The sequence below is a fragment of the Mustela nivalis genome (assembly GCF_964662115.1).
Source record: "Mustela nivalis genome assembly, chromosome: X".
In the NCBI taxonomy this organism is placed as follows: Eukaryota; Metazoa; Chordata; class Mammalia; order Carnivora; family Mustelidae; genus Mustela; species Mustela nivalis.
Window position 1 is genome coordinate 79310827 of NC_139040.1, and position 16767 is coordinate 79327593.

General features: G+C 44.6%; 2 long non-coding RNA genes across 4 annotated transcripts in view; one reads left to right on the forward strand and one right to left on the reverse strand.

Moving 5' to 3' along the window:
* Positions 1-9277: 9277 nt before the first annotated feature.
* LOC309856288 overlaps positions 9278-16767 on the forward strand; it is a 735312-nt gene continuing 727822 nt past the window's right edge. The window contains exon 1 of the long non-coding RNA XR_014307139.1: positions 9278-9853. This is a non-coding gene — a long non-coding RNA (uncharacterized lncRNA). The remainder of the gene's footprint in view (positions 9854-16767) is intronic.
* Positions 9840-16767, reverse strand: part of LOC309856286 — a 1346109-nt gene continuing 1339181 nt past the window's right edge. For 2 of the 3 annotated variants that reach the window (XR_014307132.1, XR_014307134.1), the window contains one exon: positions 9840-9868. This is a non-coding gene — a long non-coding RNA (uncharacterized lncRNA). Of the gene's footprint in view, positions 10185-16767 lie in introns of all 3 variants that reach the window. The other variant, XR_014307133.1, reaches the window with a different exon arrangement.

The window sequence follows — 16767 nt, forward strand, 5'->3', positions numbered from 1 at the left end:
GAACTCCTTAAAGGCTATTCTCCCTTATATACCCCCGGATCAAGTTCCCATGCTCCCTCACCTGATTTCCTGCACTCACCTCCCACCTGGTGTGTTCACACCTGCAAGTGCCTTTTACCAACCCCTTTGTCAAAAGGCAGCCAGAGTGACCTTTCAAAGACCTATCAGTTCCTGGCATTTGTCTCCATAGAAATCTGCACTGATCTTCTAACAAATTCTCAGTCCTCCAAAGGCACCCATAATCCTCCCATCAGTCTCTTCATACCCCTCCAACTGACTGATGCCTGTTCTGCCCTATCTCTCTGCCCTTCAAACACACTGCCTCCTTCTTCCTGTGGAGACCTCTCATGGCACCTGCCTCCAAGCACAGGTGATTCCCATTGATGGATAGACCCTCTCTCTCCCCCATCTCCCCACTCCAGTTACTCCCACTTATTCGTGAGCTCACAAGCCCCATGGTACACACTCTCCATGCAGCCTGCTCTCTCTTTTCTAGCACTGGCCTCCGTTTCTAGCTGTGGTTGTGTCATGGATGTCCCTCCCCAGCCAGCCTCCAAGCTCTCCTTTCCTTTAGCTCCAACACCTGACACAGTGCCTGGCACGTAGTAAGCCCTGGCTAGCTTCTAAGAGCCTCACTGAGGGACTGAAAGCATTTTAAAAATGTCACCACGTAGGCTCCAAACTGTAGGCAGAAAAAGCTTTGCCTGGATTGACATTTTAGAGACGTATTCGTCAAGTTGGATGTGTTCACTGACTTTACCTTGTAAAATTAAAAAAAAAAAAAGGACCTCTGTATCGCTTCGCATCTAACGAAGGCGCGTGTATACTATTAGACCACGTTATGAGCTTAATGGAAGGAGACAAGATATTTTCGCTAAGAAAATGTATAAGACTGTTGAGGTCAAGTGGGAGGAAACAGTCCGTTTGTTGGAGCATTGCTATCTTACTGTATTACAGCCACTCATAAAAATCTGACACGGGGTGAGTCAGAATTGTCTGTCGGAGATGAGTTAGATCTGGCTCATGTTCCTACAGACATGAAAACCAGAAACGAAGAAGGAGGCTTTGAAAGCGTGGGTTGAGGAGGCGGTGTGTTTCACTGCGATGAGCTCAGTGCCCAGGGCCACCAGCAGACATGCTGGCCTGTATCCTTCCTTTGTTCTGGGGTCCCTCTTGCAGCATGTGGTGAGGCTGGTGGCTGGGAGCAGCTCAGGACAGGACCCGGTGTTATCTTATTTCTCCCACCCTCCTGTGGGCTCCAGTGGGCTCCAGTAGGTCCCAAGGGACAGCCTGCCTTCCTTGAAAAGCCCAGTAGCACTGGGAGCAGAAACTGGGGCCAAAGAGTGAGCACCCTGTTTGACAAGCTGGACCAGCCACCTCTTCTTCAGATGCAGGGGGAGCCCTGGCATGCTGACTCCTCCCTTCTCCCTTTCCCCTTTCCTCTTTCCTCCCTCTTTCCTTCCCCTCTCTCCTTCCCTGGTGGTGCCCTTTCCCAATGCCCACTTCATCCCTTTTCCTTTCTACATGCCTGTCTTCTAGAGTTTCTTCTCTTTCCTCCCCATTACTTCCCTTCATCTGAATCTCCTCTTTGGTCCCTTAGTCCCTGCTCTCTACTCCTCCTCCCCTTCCCTGGCCCCTGTTCAGCTCCATACTGAATGCAGGCAGAGCTGGACTAACATGCTCACTTGCTAGCTCAGCCACCCTCCAGAGAAGTCACTCTTCGGTGGCCACCTTCCTGACCCCCTGGTCGCTTCTCCACTTGTTCAGATATTGCTCTGAAGTCTGAGGAGGACAGAGCGGGGCTGCCACAGAAGCAGGCCAGAGGAGAAACCAAACCATGTGTCCACACTGTCCACCAGCACTGCTGCTCTGAGAGCTTTCGGAGTCCTCAACAGGGTTAGGATTTAGGGGCTTCTTCAGAACCGGGAGTGAAAACAACCATAGGTCAAAAGAAAAGCTATGGTCCACACAAAAATAATAATCACAAATGAAAACTATGTTAACTCTGAAGTTCCAAAGTCGAAGAATTGCCTTGAATCTGTCACTAGAAAGCACCCAAGGCCTCACTCTCTGGGTTCTGGGTGCCCTGGGAATGGCAGGAGGCTCTGACAGGCGCATGGGGGTGCTGAGCTATGTGGGCTAGCCTGCCCGCTGGGGGGGGAGAGTACCTCCTGTGGCGCTGTCCTCCCGGACTCCCTGCGCAGGGGGTGTGGCGCGGTGTCCGGGGTGGTCCTGGTGCCCTGGGGTTGGCGGGAGCCTGGGCCCGGACCACTCCACCCCCCCCCCACTCCTGTCCTGCGTTTTCTGCTTCAGGTAAGGGCGCGTTGAGGTGTCACTTTACCTGTGAGCAGAGGGTCCTCCAGAGAAGCCATGGGGCAGGGAGGGGCAGCAGGCGGCAGGAATAACGGGACACCGCGGCTCTGGGGCTAAGCTGGAGCGTGGGAGCGCAGGGGCAGCGAGTATGGTGGGTCCTGCAGTCCCGAAAGGGCTGAAGCACAGCACCCTGGCGCTGTGCGCCCCTCTTTCCCGCCTGGGCAATTAGCAAAGCCCCTTCTCCAGGCCGCCCCCGCCCCGCCCCCACCCCCCTCCCTCCTGAGTCCTCTGAGAGCTCACTTCCAGCTTTGGAAATTAGCAAAGACCCTTCTCTGCGCCGGCCCTGCCCCCTCACTCCAGGGGCCTGAGCCCTGGCTGGGGTGCAGGGCTATGCCCTAGCATGCTGCCCCATTGCCAGCGCCTGCGCTGGGCAGACTCCTAGCCTGGCTCCCTGAGCGGGTGTCCAAGGGCAGCCTGGCTGCGAAAAGATCATCAGTCCTAAACGCCGGCTGCACTCTTGGGTCAGTTTGCTGGCTTCCAGATTGTGCCCAAAGACAGGAACCAGCTTCCCCAGCACAGGCCTGGGCTGAGATGCCTGCCTGGGATCTGTGTGAGCAGTCTCCTGGACTCCAGGCAGGGATGGCACTTCGACCTGGATGTTTGGGTTTTTGGTTTGTTTTTTTGGTCATTGGTTATTACATGACCTCCAGGGTAGGTGCTCCACAAAGGGAGTGAAAACAGGATGCCTGATATATATGCATATGGCCATTCCAGAAAAATAGCTTGGGGTTCTCTCGGAAACGCGGCATTGGTCCTTGCACTATGGTTTAATAGAAAAGGGATTATGCACCAAGTTACTTAAATGAGCATAGGTTGAAATCGTTTACTGAGAGTAAATATTTTAAATAGTTATATTTTAACTAAATCTATCATCAATCATAAATCTATTACATGAAGGTTACAGGCAATTTAAAAGCAAGAGCACTCTCTTCAGGGTTTTAAATAATCCCTGTCTGTCTTGGCACATGAGAATGCAAAGATAGGAACTGGTTTGTAAAAGATCATATAATAGCTTTTACTAATTCTATTTATTTGACAGACAGAGATCACAAGTAGGCAGAGAGGCAGGCAGAGAGAAAGATGGGGAAGCAGGCTCCCCGCCAAGCAGAGAGCCTGATGAAGGGCTCGATCTCAGGACCCTGAGATCATGACCTGATCCCAAGGCAGAGGCTTAACAAACTGAGCCACCCAGGCGCCCCCAGATGAAATACATTTCTGACTTAGAAACTTCAGATAGAATTATTTTGTCCATGATGACAACTGAAGAAAATTTGTCATCCCTAAACCTAACCTTAAACCCTACCAATGCTGAAACCTAAGCTGACCTTAAAGCCCAAACTAGAACCCTGAATCCCAAACCTGGAATGGAACCCAAAGCCTGTACCTGAGCCCTGGATCCAAGCCCTGAACCACGAACCCAAACCCTAAACCAGACCTCCAAGTCATGAAACCTGAACCCAAATCTCAGCATGAAGTCAAACCCCAAATTTGACCTTGAACTTTATCCCATAAGCCCTGAGTCTTAAAGCCTAAATCATAAATTTAAATCCCTAAACTACAACTCTGTTCCCTTGTCCTTCACTCTAAATCCTCACCCTAACACTAAACCCAAAGCCTGATCTAGAACTCTGACTAAAACCTGAACCTGAACCCAAATTCAAACGCTTCACCACACTTTGCTTATGCACTTGCCATTGATGGATATTTGCAGTTTCTACCTCTTGATTCTTGTGAACATTGTTTCAGTTGGGGGCTAGGGTTAGGGTCTTGGATTAGGGTAGGGTCCAGGCTTGAGACCAAGTTGAGGTCAGAGTGTGGGTCTGCATCAGGGCCATGTTCAGTGACACTGTTTGGGTCAAGGACTGTTGTAATTCCACATTGTTTCCAATTCATTGTTCCTTAGCTATTTGGGGGGAAGTTGGGGGGTATTGGGCTCCATGCAGCTTGAAGTTCCGGAATGAAATGGCGTCAGCTGGACCCCAGGAGGGAGCAGGACCTTCCACTGAAGGGTGAGCTCCCACAGTCCTGCACTGCCTTCCACCGCCTGCAGAGGGCGCCAGACCTCAGCTCCCGCCCTGAGCCCAGGCTGCACAGCCACAGCTGGGACCTCAGCCCTGCCTTTTCAGGACCCACTGTGGAGACTTCTGGAGAATGTGGGGCGCCTCCCACCCTGACAGGACAAGCTGAGGAGGGTGTGGCTCTGCATCCACACTGACCGGACCCGTTGTGGAGGACGCGCCCACACTGCCAGCAGTCCAACCTCCTAAGGACCAGACGCTGGAGGAGGTGAGGAGAAGTCCCTTAGTGGACTGTCAAGGGGTTCGTGGTCTCAGGACCCCACAGAGAAAGGGCGCCCTGTGTAGACACTGGGTCTACCTTCGTTTTGTGAGAGGAGACGTGGCCTCCTGCTGTGCTGTGCTGGGGCTGGGGGGTCCCGACTTTCTGGGCTCGGGTGATCCTTGGTCCTTGTCTGTGTTTGTGTGCTCGCGGATTAGGTTCCTTGGGCTCCTCAGATGGTCTGCAGTCAGGGAGCGTCTGCCTTCTTAGGTGCTTGTGCTCTCCCCACCTCAGCCCTGCGGGGTCCTTCCCGTGTCCACATCCACTCCAGGCTTGCGCCGAGTCCGGAAATTCGGGAGCCAGAGTGAGGACTCTGTAGCCGGTTTTGGGGAGAGTAGGTATTTTCCCAGTGTGGGTACTTCCCTGAGCACAGTGCCTCCCCATCTCCGTGTGTACCCCTCCCTGTCTGTCGTCATTGTTGCAGGGCTGTCACTTTCTTGGTTCAGGGGCCTCCCGGGTATCTTGCTATCTTGGATGCAGGTGTAAATGAGATCGTTCTCAGCAGTCTCTTTCTGATGGTTCCTTCTGAGCACGTAGGAGTGCCACTAATTTGTGCATATTGATTTTGTTCCTTGCAAGTTCTTGAATTTATTAGTTCGATTGGCCTTAAACTCAATCTGCCAGTTATTTGACCAGCAGCATGGGTTTAATTGGGAAGAGCAGAGAATGGCAGTCTGGGCTGAGCAAGCTAAGGTCCCATCACAGGCAAGTGCGAGAAACAAAGGAGAGGAACATTATTTCATGGAGGAGGAAGAAGTTGGGAAGGGTGCTTGAAGGAAAGTCCCTTGGAGAAAGGCAGGGTGATGGAGAATTCTCACCAGCTGAGCTGCAAAGCTCCTACAAAAAGTCAGGAGATGAACCTCCAGCTTCCCCTGTGGGGCCTAAAATTGGTGAGTCTCTCCTGTGGGGGATTGCAATGTGGGGTCTGTAATGGGCACTGAGCACCAGGCGCCCCCTTCCAGCCTCCCCTTCTGGCATCCCCAGTCCACTTTACTGGGGCTTCCCTTCCTGCTTTTGCACAGTTCTAACCAGCTTGTGGTGGAACGTTGTGGAAAAACTGAAATTCCAAATCCACTGCTTCTACTGCACCTGAGATACAGGGGCCCATGATTTAATCCTCCCACGAGTCTCTTGCTAGCCCCACCTGTCCGTTACTCATTTTGAGAGTTGATATTACCAAAGTAGTGTAATTCTAAACATTTCTGAATTAGCTGTATTATTTCTTTTTAGGTATGAAGTTAACTTCCAATTATATGAATTTAATATTTTGGTCATTGTTTTCTAATTTTATTGCCTTATTCTTGGAAAATATAGCCTGATATTTAACTCTAGGAATTTATTGGCATATACTTCTGGCCTAAATAATGGCCTGTTTGTGTAAATGTTCAACTTATGCTTATATACTTACTGAAGACTCTTGTTTTGGGGTCAGGATGGCTACATTTATTAATAGATCAGGACTATTAGATTCTCTAAATTTTGATGTCTCTTAATTTAATCTAATTAAATTATCAGTTAATGAAAGAAGTTAAATTTTTTATGTACTACTGCATCTAAACTTATCAAAGTCTTTTGCTATAATTAGACAAGTATGTCATCCTGTTTTTATACCAAGTCTTACAGTGAAAAAATCATACTATCTGAAATATTATTTATTTTTGTTATTATTTATTTTTTTTAAAAGATTGTATTTATTGGGGTACCTGAGTTAAGTGTCTACCTATAGCTCAGGTCATAATACCCGGGTCCTGGGATAGAGCCCCGCAGGGGGTTCCCTGCTCAGTGGCGTGCTTCTCCCTCTCCCTCTGTTATTCCCTCTGCTGTGTGCATGTTTTTCTTTTCTCACTCTCTCTCAAATAAATAAGTAAAATTTAAAGATTATCTCTCTCAAATAAATAAGTCAAATTTTTTTTCTCAATGGGAGGGAGAAGCAGACTCTCCACTGAGCAGGGAGCCTGATGCAGGGCTCAATACCAGGACCCTGGGATCATCACCTGAGCTGAAGGCAGACACTTGAACCAACTAAGTCACCCAGGCACTCCAGCTGTTTATTTATTTATTTATTTTTATTATGCATATGTTTTATCTCTCTTTTCTACAAGTCTTTTTTTTGATCTTTTTACTTTTTTCATAAAACTGAATTATTTCAAGATGACTTGGTCATCCTCGTTTCCCCAACCTCAAAGGTCATAGAGTATATTTTAACTGTTAAAATAATATTAGTATTTAAGTGCTGCCTACACAAATTAAGGCAAATTATCTGTGGTCTGTATTCCTGAAAATATTTTTTTTATTATGCCTTCCTATGCCAATGACATTTTATAAGGATCTAAATGTTTCCATTTGCGATTTTTTTCAAGATAATAAAGCTATTACTTCATTCTTTTTTTATATCTGATGTTATTTAAAAAATTTCTGTCAGTCTGATTCTTGTTTCTTTATTAATGAATTATTTTTTTTCTCTCTAACACTTGTGATTTTTTTTGTGTGTCTTTGGTATGTATGCCCTAGTTTGGGATTCATAGAGTCAACTATAGTTATGAATATTTTCTTTCTTTTCTTGTATGTAAGTTTTAATCCAGTGTCTTGACTATTTTATGCTTGAGAAATAGATGTACATTAATATTCAAATATTTCTTTCCTTTTTCTTCTTTCATTTAAAAAAAGTCATTTATTTTATTTTATTTAAAAATATTTATTTATTTATTTGGAGTAGAGAGAGAGGGTCATGAAGAGTGGCTGATTATATACTTTCAATTTGGGAGGAGGTTAGGGATAGCACAAGCCTCCAAGGTATTTTGTAAACAAGGTTTCCAGGACCTTGAGGGGGCTAGCTATTGTTAGGGAAAGGTCATTTCTTACTATTTAGTAAAACTCAGGGAAGAGACTCTTCTGATGTATATCAGTGGGTATATGCTTGGGAGATGATTGCCAATGTATATCTTGAGGGCAGGGGTGGGGAGTAGAGATAAAGAAGTTTCCAAAGTAATTTTTACATGTGAAAGTAGATTTTCAGTATCCTGGGGGGTGGACTAAGAATGCTTTTTGCCCTGAGTGGATGTGTCCACATGGAAGCAGCTGAGTCCCCAGAGGAGCTTCAAGGACTTGTCAACAGGCTATGAGTAGTAAGGAAATCTAATTTCTTCTCTAGCTTTTGTTCCACACACATCACCTACATCTTACACCTCTTTTATATTGATAATTTTAATGCTTTGCTGGTATCCAGATGACTATATCCTTAAGTGACTTCTTATCTCTATTGAATCCATTACATATTCTATCCATTGTATTCTTAATTCAACTAGATTACATATATTTAATCTATTAGTACCACTAGGTTCTTATTCTTGTTTTTATTTCAAAATCTTTCCTTATTTCCTTACATTATTTATTGGGTATATTTTAAATCCCTGAAATACTCACTTATTATATATAAGCTGTCAACCGTATTCTTATTTTGAGGTAGCTATATCTTTTTGGGCTTTAGGACATCATACCAACAATGCCAAATAATTTTCAGACAACAGCAGGATCTCCAAGAATTCAACTAAATTCTGACACTATCTACCTGAACATAGTGTAAGATTTCATCAGTTAATGGATCAGTCCTCCAAGACTATCTCCAACCCCATCTCAGATGCCAGTCTCACTGTAGGCCCCAGGTTATTACCTGTGCTTGTGACTGAGCAACTACAGGTTGGAGGTCCCAGTGGCCTACTTCTTACGTTCTTTTAATTTGCTACAGGGACTCACAAAACTCAGAAAAATACTTACTTTATGTTTGCCAGCTTATTAAAAGATATAATAGAAGATTTAAATCAATAGATAGATAAAGAAGTGCACAGGGCAAGGTATGGAGAATGGGCACAGAGCTTCTATTACCTTCTGTAAGACTGCCACTCTTCCTGCCTTTTCATACATTTAACACACTAAAAGCTTTCTGAACCCAGTCCTTTCAGGTTTTCTGTGGAGGCTTCATGACATAGTCATGACTGACTAAATCATTGTCATTTGCCGTTTTTGAAAGACCCCCCCACCCCTGTCGTTAACTAATTGACTGCTCTTTTGTTGTGTAAAAGTACCCCTCCTCCCCTTGCAATGAAAAGACCCTTCCCCCAGGGTTGAATTCAATGTAACTGCTCTTTTGCCTTTCTGTAACCCGCTTGGCTTTTAGGGCATGACACTTGACTCCTGTTTGAACAAGATACCCTCTCCTAATAGCCGGGGCATGGTCACATAGACAAGGGCAAGGGGGCTGCATGGTCACATAGACAGGATGTCTTTCTGCTGAGTAATAAGGTCAAACTTCCCCTCTTTGTTTCCCCTTCCCACCTTTCTCTTCACGTGAGGGGGGTCTTCCAGGGCCAATCCACTAACACCAAGTATGCCTTTTTCAAAAGTTCTAACTGTCAACCAATCAGTTGTGCCCCACCCAAAACTTGTTTGTACCTGTCTATAAAAACCCGGCACCACCCCAGCCGGGTGTGCTCAGCTAGCAGGAGCTGCTGACCACCCGCGGGCGCCTGCGTAACAATACCACAAGAACCTCTTGCTGATTGCATCCAGTGGCAGTGTTGGATTCTTGGGTAAGGGGATCCGCGGGTCTTTCATTTGGAGGTCCCACCGAGATCATCGGACTCCTGCCCACGGATCCAACTGACTCCCACCGGGAGGTAAGCTGGCCAGCATTCTTGTCTCCTGTCTCATGTTCTCATTTGTATCCAGTCTCGTGTTCTTGTTTTTCTCTAGTCTTGTGAGGCCTCTGTTTGACCTATACTGCAGGTAGCGGTATAGTGTTTGTACAACAGCGCGCGTTGTTGGATTGTATTTGTAGGCAGCTTGAGAAGGAGCTGACGAGCTCGGACTTCTCCCCTGCCGACCCTGGAGGACGCTCCAGGGTGTCGAGGGGCCCGATTTTTCGGGGCCCCTCATTTGTCCGAGGGTTATATCCGTTTGTCCGTTCCAGAGGAACCCCTCGGCCCTGGACGCAATTTGTCCACCGCAGGGAGATCTCGAGGCTCCTCTGGGCCGGTGGAAACCTTGCTTTCGGTAGTATACCGAAACCGCGCAGCGACCTTTTTGTTAATTGTCTTGTGTGTCTTGTGTGCTTTTCTCGTCGCCCTTTGTGTTTCCCTTGATTAAGGTTAACTGGAGCCAACTGGGGTTAGTCTAACTCGAGACAGAGACCATAAGGAATATTCCCAAGCAGCTGCCGAAACTCTCTTTGTTTCGGGGAAGTTTCCCTGTGTTCTCTGGCCTGACTTGGACTGCCTAACCCCTCCCCCCTTGCTGGTGGGAAAGCATGGCGTCTGCTCCTCTGTTGGGGCTTAGGAGCTCCAAAACTGGGAATCCTTTCTCTGCCTCCTGGCGGCGCTTTGTTTCTTCTGTTTCCCCCTTAGGTGTTTCTGTACCAACGTGTGTGCAGCCTGCATGACTGGCCTCTAGATCATGCACCACAGCTCCTTCTCTCTTCACTGTCAAGGAGCAAGAAGAACACCCCCACTCCAGATCTTACATTCAAAGTGGAGTGGGTCCAGGTGGAATGTAAATCAGTATTGGAACTAAGTTAAGTTTGTTGGTTTAATTAAGATAAGACGTGTCTTTGAAGTTACAGCAGTAAATGTGAAACTTTTATTCTATCAGTTTACTGAAGGTCAGATAAGCTTGTGTTACTTATTAAAATTTGTTAGCAAAGAAATGACTAAACTGATGGTTAATTGTCTATCTCAAAGTTCTAATGGGTAATTGCTTAAGTAGCTTTCAAAGTCTTTGGTAACCTGAAAGTTTAAGTTTTGCTTGGATGACAAATGGAATTAAATTGCGGACATCTAGGTCTTAACCAAACAGGATAAAATGCTAAGTCGTTAATTATTGGATGTAGGTTTGTGCTTTTGACTTCTTACTGCAAAGAAACTAAGAGTATTTAAATCTGTTGGTAAACGTGTTCTACACTTAACTGATTCATAAATTTGCCACCTGAAGAATTCTGTTGTAGCAGTTCACAATTGGTTAATAACTAAAGATGTTTCTAAGAATACAAAGTTCTGCTTAGTGTAACTAAGACTGATGGAAATAAAAGGAAACTCTGTATGTAGGTAATTAGGAGGTATGTAAGAAAGATTTAAGGAAGGTAATTTTGTCCTAAATGAGATGGTTGTTTGGAAGGAAATGGCTTGGGACAAAACCTGAATGCAAAGGAAAGTTGTAGAAGGTTTGTGAACGGAAATCTTCACAAAGAAAATTTTAGATATGGTCAGGACAGACTAAAAAAGAAAGAAAAACAGCCTCCAAGGTAATTTAGCACTCTCCTGACCTGCCTCCACATAGATTATACTTCCAAGTATAAGGGCCATTTGGCCTTGAGAGATTAAGGAAACAGCCCAACCTTGAGAGACTGCGAAAACACCCTGTTACCATCCTCCATTGCCTGTAACCATAGAAACTCACTCTAATCTGTAAAGAGTGAAAGGGGAGACTGATCACCTCCCATTAGCCAGAGATGCCCCGAAGGGGAGGATATCCAACCTGTTTGAATCTGAAGAGTGCCTGACTGTGTGAATGTGTCTGTATGGCTCCACCACTTCGGAGTCTGAGTGGGATGCACCTTGAGTCTCGCGGGGCGTCATATGGCATAACAGTCATCTACTCCACGGAGTAGCCTGTTCCAGGGTTTATACGGACAGGCCTTAGCTAAGACGCTCCTAAATTCCCGTGAGGGATGCAAACAGGACAGCAGGGGAAAGATCCCTCCCTTGTCTGCGACATCATTCATGATAGGAGGGAAACCCAGAAAACTCCTATCTTAAGACTGCACACTTAGAAGTAAAATAAAAAAAAAGGGAAAGACACTGGTATAAAAAGCTGGTTTTCTTTCTGTTTAAAAGGGGCAAAGTTTTCTTAGCTAATTGATCTGTTAAAAAGTGTAAATGGTTTTCTCTTTGCCTGCCTGAAAAATTCAGTTCCTATGTTTTGTTTTATCAGGTGTTTAACATCCCTGATTATATTTAGGCATGTGTTTTTAAACTTTCTAAGGTTTTAGCCATTGTTGACAAGATTTAAACCAATGATAAACCTTGGGTTACATTTGGAAAAATGCTATAACCATTCTAGAGATTCTATGCACTTCCTAAAGTTTTAATGTTTTGAGAGATCATCGCTTGATATTGTAATTATGGGAATGTTATATGTCACAGAAATTGTAACCTGATTTCCTTGCAGCTAAATTGTAAACTCCCGTGTCTCTTTAGCTCTAACCATATCCATTCTGAGTTTTTGTCATTTATAATTGTTTTAATTCTCTTGTAAAATGAGTTTTATCTTCAAGGAGATTCCTATAAAGGACTTTCAGGACAAATACAGATATTTGATATACTTGAAAATCCTAAAACTGAAATGGGTAAAAATTTCCAAAACTGACTAAAGCCGCATTCACCAGAATTAGTAATATGGGACTAAATGAACTAAAAGATTATAGTGTTATGTCTCTTAATGTCTTGTCTTACTTTAAACATTGCTGGTTCTCTCTAATGTTTGCTCTTCCAGACTAGGGATACTTCCTCCTAGTTATCTGTAACTTATAGAGATGTAAAAGTGCTCATTTGTAAAAGTGCTCAAAGCATTCACCTTTTCTCTCTATTTGAACCCTCTGAAACCAAAAGGTCTTAGTAAGTATTCTTTCTTCCATGGCAATCAGTCATTTGCATAAGTTCAATAAGAATCTGTTCTCCTTGTAACAGGAAAGAATTGGAAACACGGGTTATTTTACCAAGGCTTTGACTGGGATGTCATATTTGAAAAGACTCAGATATGACCAGACAGCTTTAAGGAACTAAGGTTGACTTTATAAAACCTGGAGCCATAAAGCCCCTTGGGACTGTTGGCCTGATACCTTGCTTACAGAGTTCCCAGCAGCCCCACCAGGTGAGTAAAGAATGTCACTCCTTGGTAGGTGCAGTCTCGGGAAGAGGAATTCGCCCAAAGGCATTGCAGGCATGCCTGATGGCAAGTACAGGGCTTGGCTTCTGGCCCGGAGAGGCTACTAAAAGTTCAACCTAGAGATTCCTTATACAAAGTTCCAGCAAAGCAGATTCTAAAAGATCTATTGATCACAGTCACTGTTCTTGCTGAGCTTATGTAAATAATTAGGCCAAGTTTGTTAAAATTGGACTTGTTTCACAAGTGAATTAGTCCTGATTTGGCTATCTCTGGAAATGAGGGTTATTTTAGAGAGAAAAATTGTTTTAGTAACACACCTTTATGGATGTTAAATTCTAGATTTGATTGTCTTTAAATGTTTGTTTACCTAAGCTAAACAATTTGAGGTAAACTTCAGAGAAGTTGCACAATAGCTTCTTTAGTCGATCTTATTATTTTGTGGGGATATTAGCAGACCCCACAGCACATGATTAAACAACTGGAAAAAATGGGATTGATTCCCCAACAATTATATAACTTAACTAATACCTTATGTGTGGCTGGGATAATGAAATTGCCTAAAAGCCACCATACCACACTCCATAGGATTAACTATGGACTTGTGGAGATAATGGATGACCCCACTTTCTTTATGAGTGGATTGGATGATGCATGGCAGACTCCCCTTATCTCTTGACAAGTTTTCTCACTTGCCAGTGATCCTCTGTAATCAGGATATTGTTAAGGCTGGACCACTCAAAGGTCTTATTGGTTTTATCCCTTAGTCATATTTATCCTAGAGGCCACCTCTGTTGAGGTGCAATTGCAAACAGATGCTTTAGCGAAACTTAGAACAGCCCTCCTCATAAAAAGAGCCTCAAAGCTCACTATGGGACAGTCCTTGACTGTAATGATGTCACATCAGGTCCAGATTTGTCTTAGAAGCCAAAGGCCACCAATGGATGATGTAGGCCAACTAATTAAATATTGGACTATACTTACAGATATGCCAGAAATAATACGTAAAACTTGTCAAACTTTAAACCTAGTTACCTGTATGCCTGAACCTGACCTGTACTCCTTTCTCTATAGAGCAAAAAAGGTTATTGATCTTGCTTACTCTATTTGGCCAGATTTAAGATGCCCCTGTTAAAAATACGAATGACAGTTGATTTTCTGATGTCAATAGTTTTCATAGAAAAAATAAGATAAGCTAGGTGTGCCATAGTGCTCACTAGCCCTTTGCAATTGCCAAAGCCTAAGAATTAACATTTATACTGACTCCAAATATGCTTTCCTGGTACTACATGCCCATGGAGCTATTTGGAAGGAAAGGGGATTGATATCAAGCCATAACTCCCCAATCAAATATGGGCCTAAGTTACAAAACCCTCCTTATCGCTATACTAAGGATGGCCTTAGATGTCCTGACAGCAGCCCAGGGTGGCACATGTGCAATTATCAAGACAGAATGTTGTGTGTACATCCCAGACTATCACAAAAATATCACAGGACTAATAAAGGATATGTATGCCCAGATTAAGGCTCTACAAGGTCCCTCTCTCTCTCTCTTTTTAAAGATTTTATTTTTTTTTTTTATTTGACAGAGAGAGATCACAAGTAGGCAGAGAGGCAGGCAGAGAGAGAGAGGAGGAAGCAGGCTCCCTGTGGAGCAGAGAGTCCGATGCGGGACTCGATCCCAGGACCCTGAGATCATGACCTGAGCCGAAGGCAGTGGCTTAACCCACTGAGCCACCCAGGCGCCCTCTCTCTCTCTTTTTAGTGATTGGTTAAGTTCCTGGCTTGGAGGAGGGCTATGGCCAAATCTCCTTTTCGGGCTTCTTATTCTTATCGCCTTATTAACTTTAATATGTTCCCTTGTTCCATGTTTTCCTACTTGGTGCCGTGGTGCCGAGACTCCATTGCTACAATGACTACACCACAGCAGACGATCCTTCTCGCGCGCGAGGACACCTCTTCACTGTCAGCGCTGGATTCAGCTGCCTCCACCTTTGTAACTCACTTATGTTCCTACCCTGATCAATATTGACCTGAGCAGGTAGGGACAGCTCTACGCCCCTATTCAGCACGAAGAAGTTATAGAAGATGAGACCTTCCACCTTCAACCCCCTTAAAGATTTCAGGGTCAAGATTGTTCAGGGGGAAATAAAGGAGCAGGAGGCTGGCTGAGGAGAAAGCAAAAGCTGGTGCCTTGTACCCCACTTAGTGCAAGAAAAGGACAAATGGATATAAGATTCTATCCATGATCAAGAAAAAGGGGGGAATGAAAGACCCCCCCACCCCCATCGTTAACTAATTGACTGCTCTTTTGTTGTGTAAAAGTACCCCTCCTCCCCTTGCAATGAAAAGACCCTTCCCCCAGGGTTGAATTCAATGTAACTGCTCTTTTGCCTTTCTGTAACCCGCTTGGCTTTTAGGGCATGACACTTGACTCCTGTTTGAACAAGATACCCTCTCCTAATAGCCGGGGCATGGTCACATAGACAAGGGCAAGGGGGCTGCATGGTCACATAGACAGGATGTCTTTCTGCTGAGTAATAAGGTCAAACTTCCCCTCTTTGTTTCCCCTTCCCACCTTTCTCTTCACGCGAGGGGGGTCTTCCAGGGCCAATCCACTAACACCAAGTATGCCTTTTTCAAAAGTTCTAACTGTCAACCAATCAGTTGTGCCCCACCCAAAACTTGTTTGTACCTGTCTATAAAAACCCGGCACCACCCCAGCCGGGTGTGCTCAGCTAGCAGGAGCTGCTGACCACCCGCGGGCGCCTGCGTAACAATACCACAAGAACCTCTTGCTGATTGCATCCAGTGGCAGTGTTGGATTCTTGGGTAAGGGGATCCGCGGGTCTTTCAATCTAATCTCCAGATCCTCTTCCCTCCCCAGATAATCCTGTATTGGGAGGAAGGGGAGGCACGTTGGGCAAAAAGTTGTGAAGGCTTTCACCAAGTGGTTGGTCCTTCAGGCAAACAGCCCTTGCCTTGAGTGAGGTCTGAAGGTCACTTCATTAACATAACAAAACACACCTCTCTCACCCTTATCACAGGAAATCCCAAGAGTTTTAGGAGCTGTGAGTCAGTAGCCATGGCTGAAAACCAAATATTCAGATGACCAAAATATATTTCTTGTAAACCACTATATTACACTACATGCTTAAGTATTTAATTATGTGATCTTTTAAACTAATATTTTTCTAAGAGTATAAACTGTTCTGGCAGGAATCTGGATTGGGGAGTGATGTATTGCCAAATTTCTGTCGTTTTAGTCCAGGAAGTCAAAGAGAAAGAACAGGAGAGCCCCTTAGGGCAGGAAGTTCAAAGTAACAATGTTGACTGCTACTCCCTTTTCTTGATTTTTTTTTTAAACAAGCAAATCTTCTCTTCAGAGTTGCAGTTTAAAGCCAAGAACATGCGGAATTGGGAGAAAAAATAGTTAAATTTGGAGACTTGCAGAGGTAGAATCAGAGTAGTGAAAGCCATTACAGCAACTGAACTAACTGAGGTCAGTCTTTGGTGAATCACAGAAACAGGTGGAGTTGTCAAACAAAGGAATCTTTGTTTACAACATACAAGGAGATCACAGGGAATAAGTTCCAAAGCCTTGACTGTTTGAACAGGAGAGAGATTTTTATTTAGTATTTAAGATGAATACTCAGAAGGGAGAGTTTTATTATCCCGTGTATGGTTGGTCATAAGGTTGTGGATGCATGCACATCCACATATGTATTTGTGCAATATGTATTGCATGTTCACCTGAATGAAGCTTGTATTCCACCGAGGGCAGAAACGTCAACGTTAGAATAAAGCAGAGGTAACTGTTGGACAAGGGAAAGGGACTCTGCAGGCTTCAAGAGCAGATATAAACTAGATGGGGTCTTGGGCTCATTTTCTGGGACAAGGAATGCAAGGCCTTGATTTCTTTTGAAATAGCACTAGGAGTTTTACCACTGATTTATTGTCTCAATAGCTTAGGCTATTTCCTGGTCTGGTGGTGACTGTTAGTTTTCCCATTGCCTTGTTCCCTCAAAATCCTTAAGGAGTGAGGTTTTTGCATTTCTTTGTAAGAACCTCCCAGGAAGTTTTGGAAGAAGTGTGCTTGGGCAAGTACACAGGTGGGGTATAGAT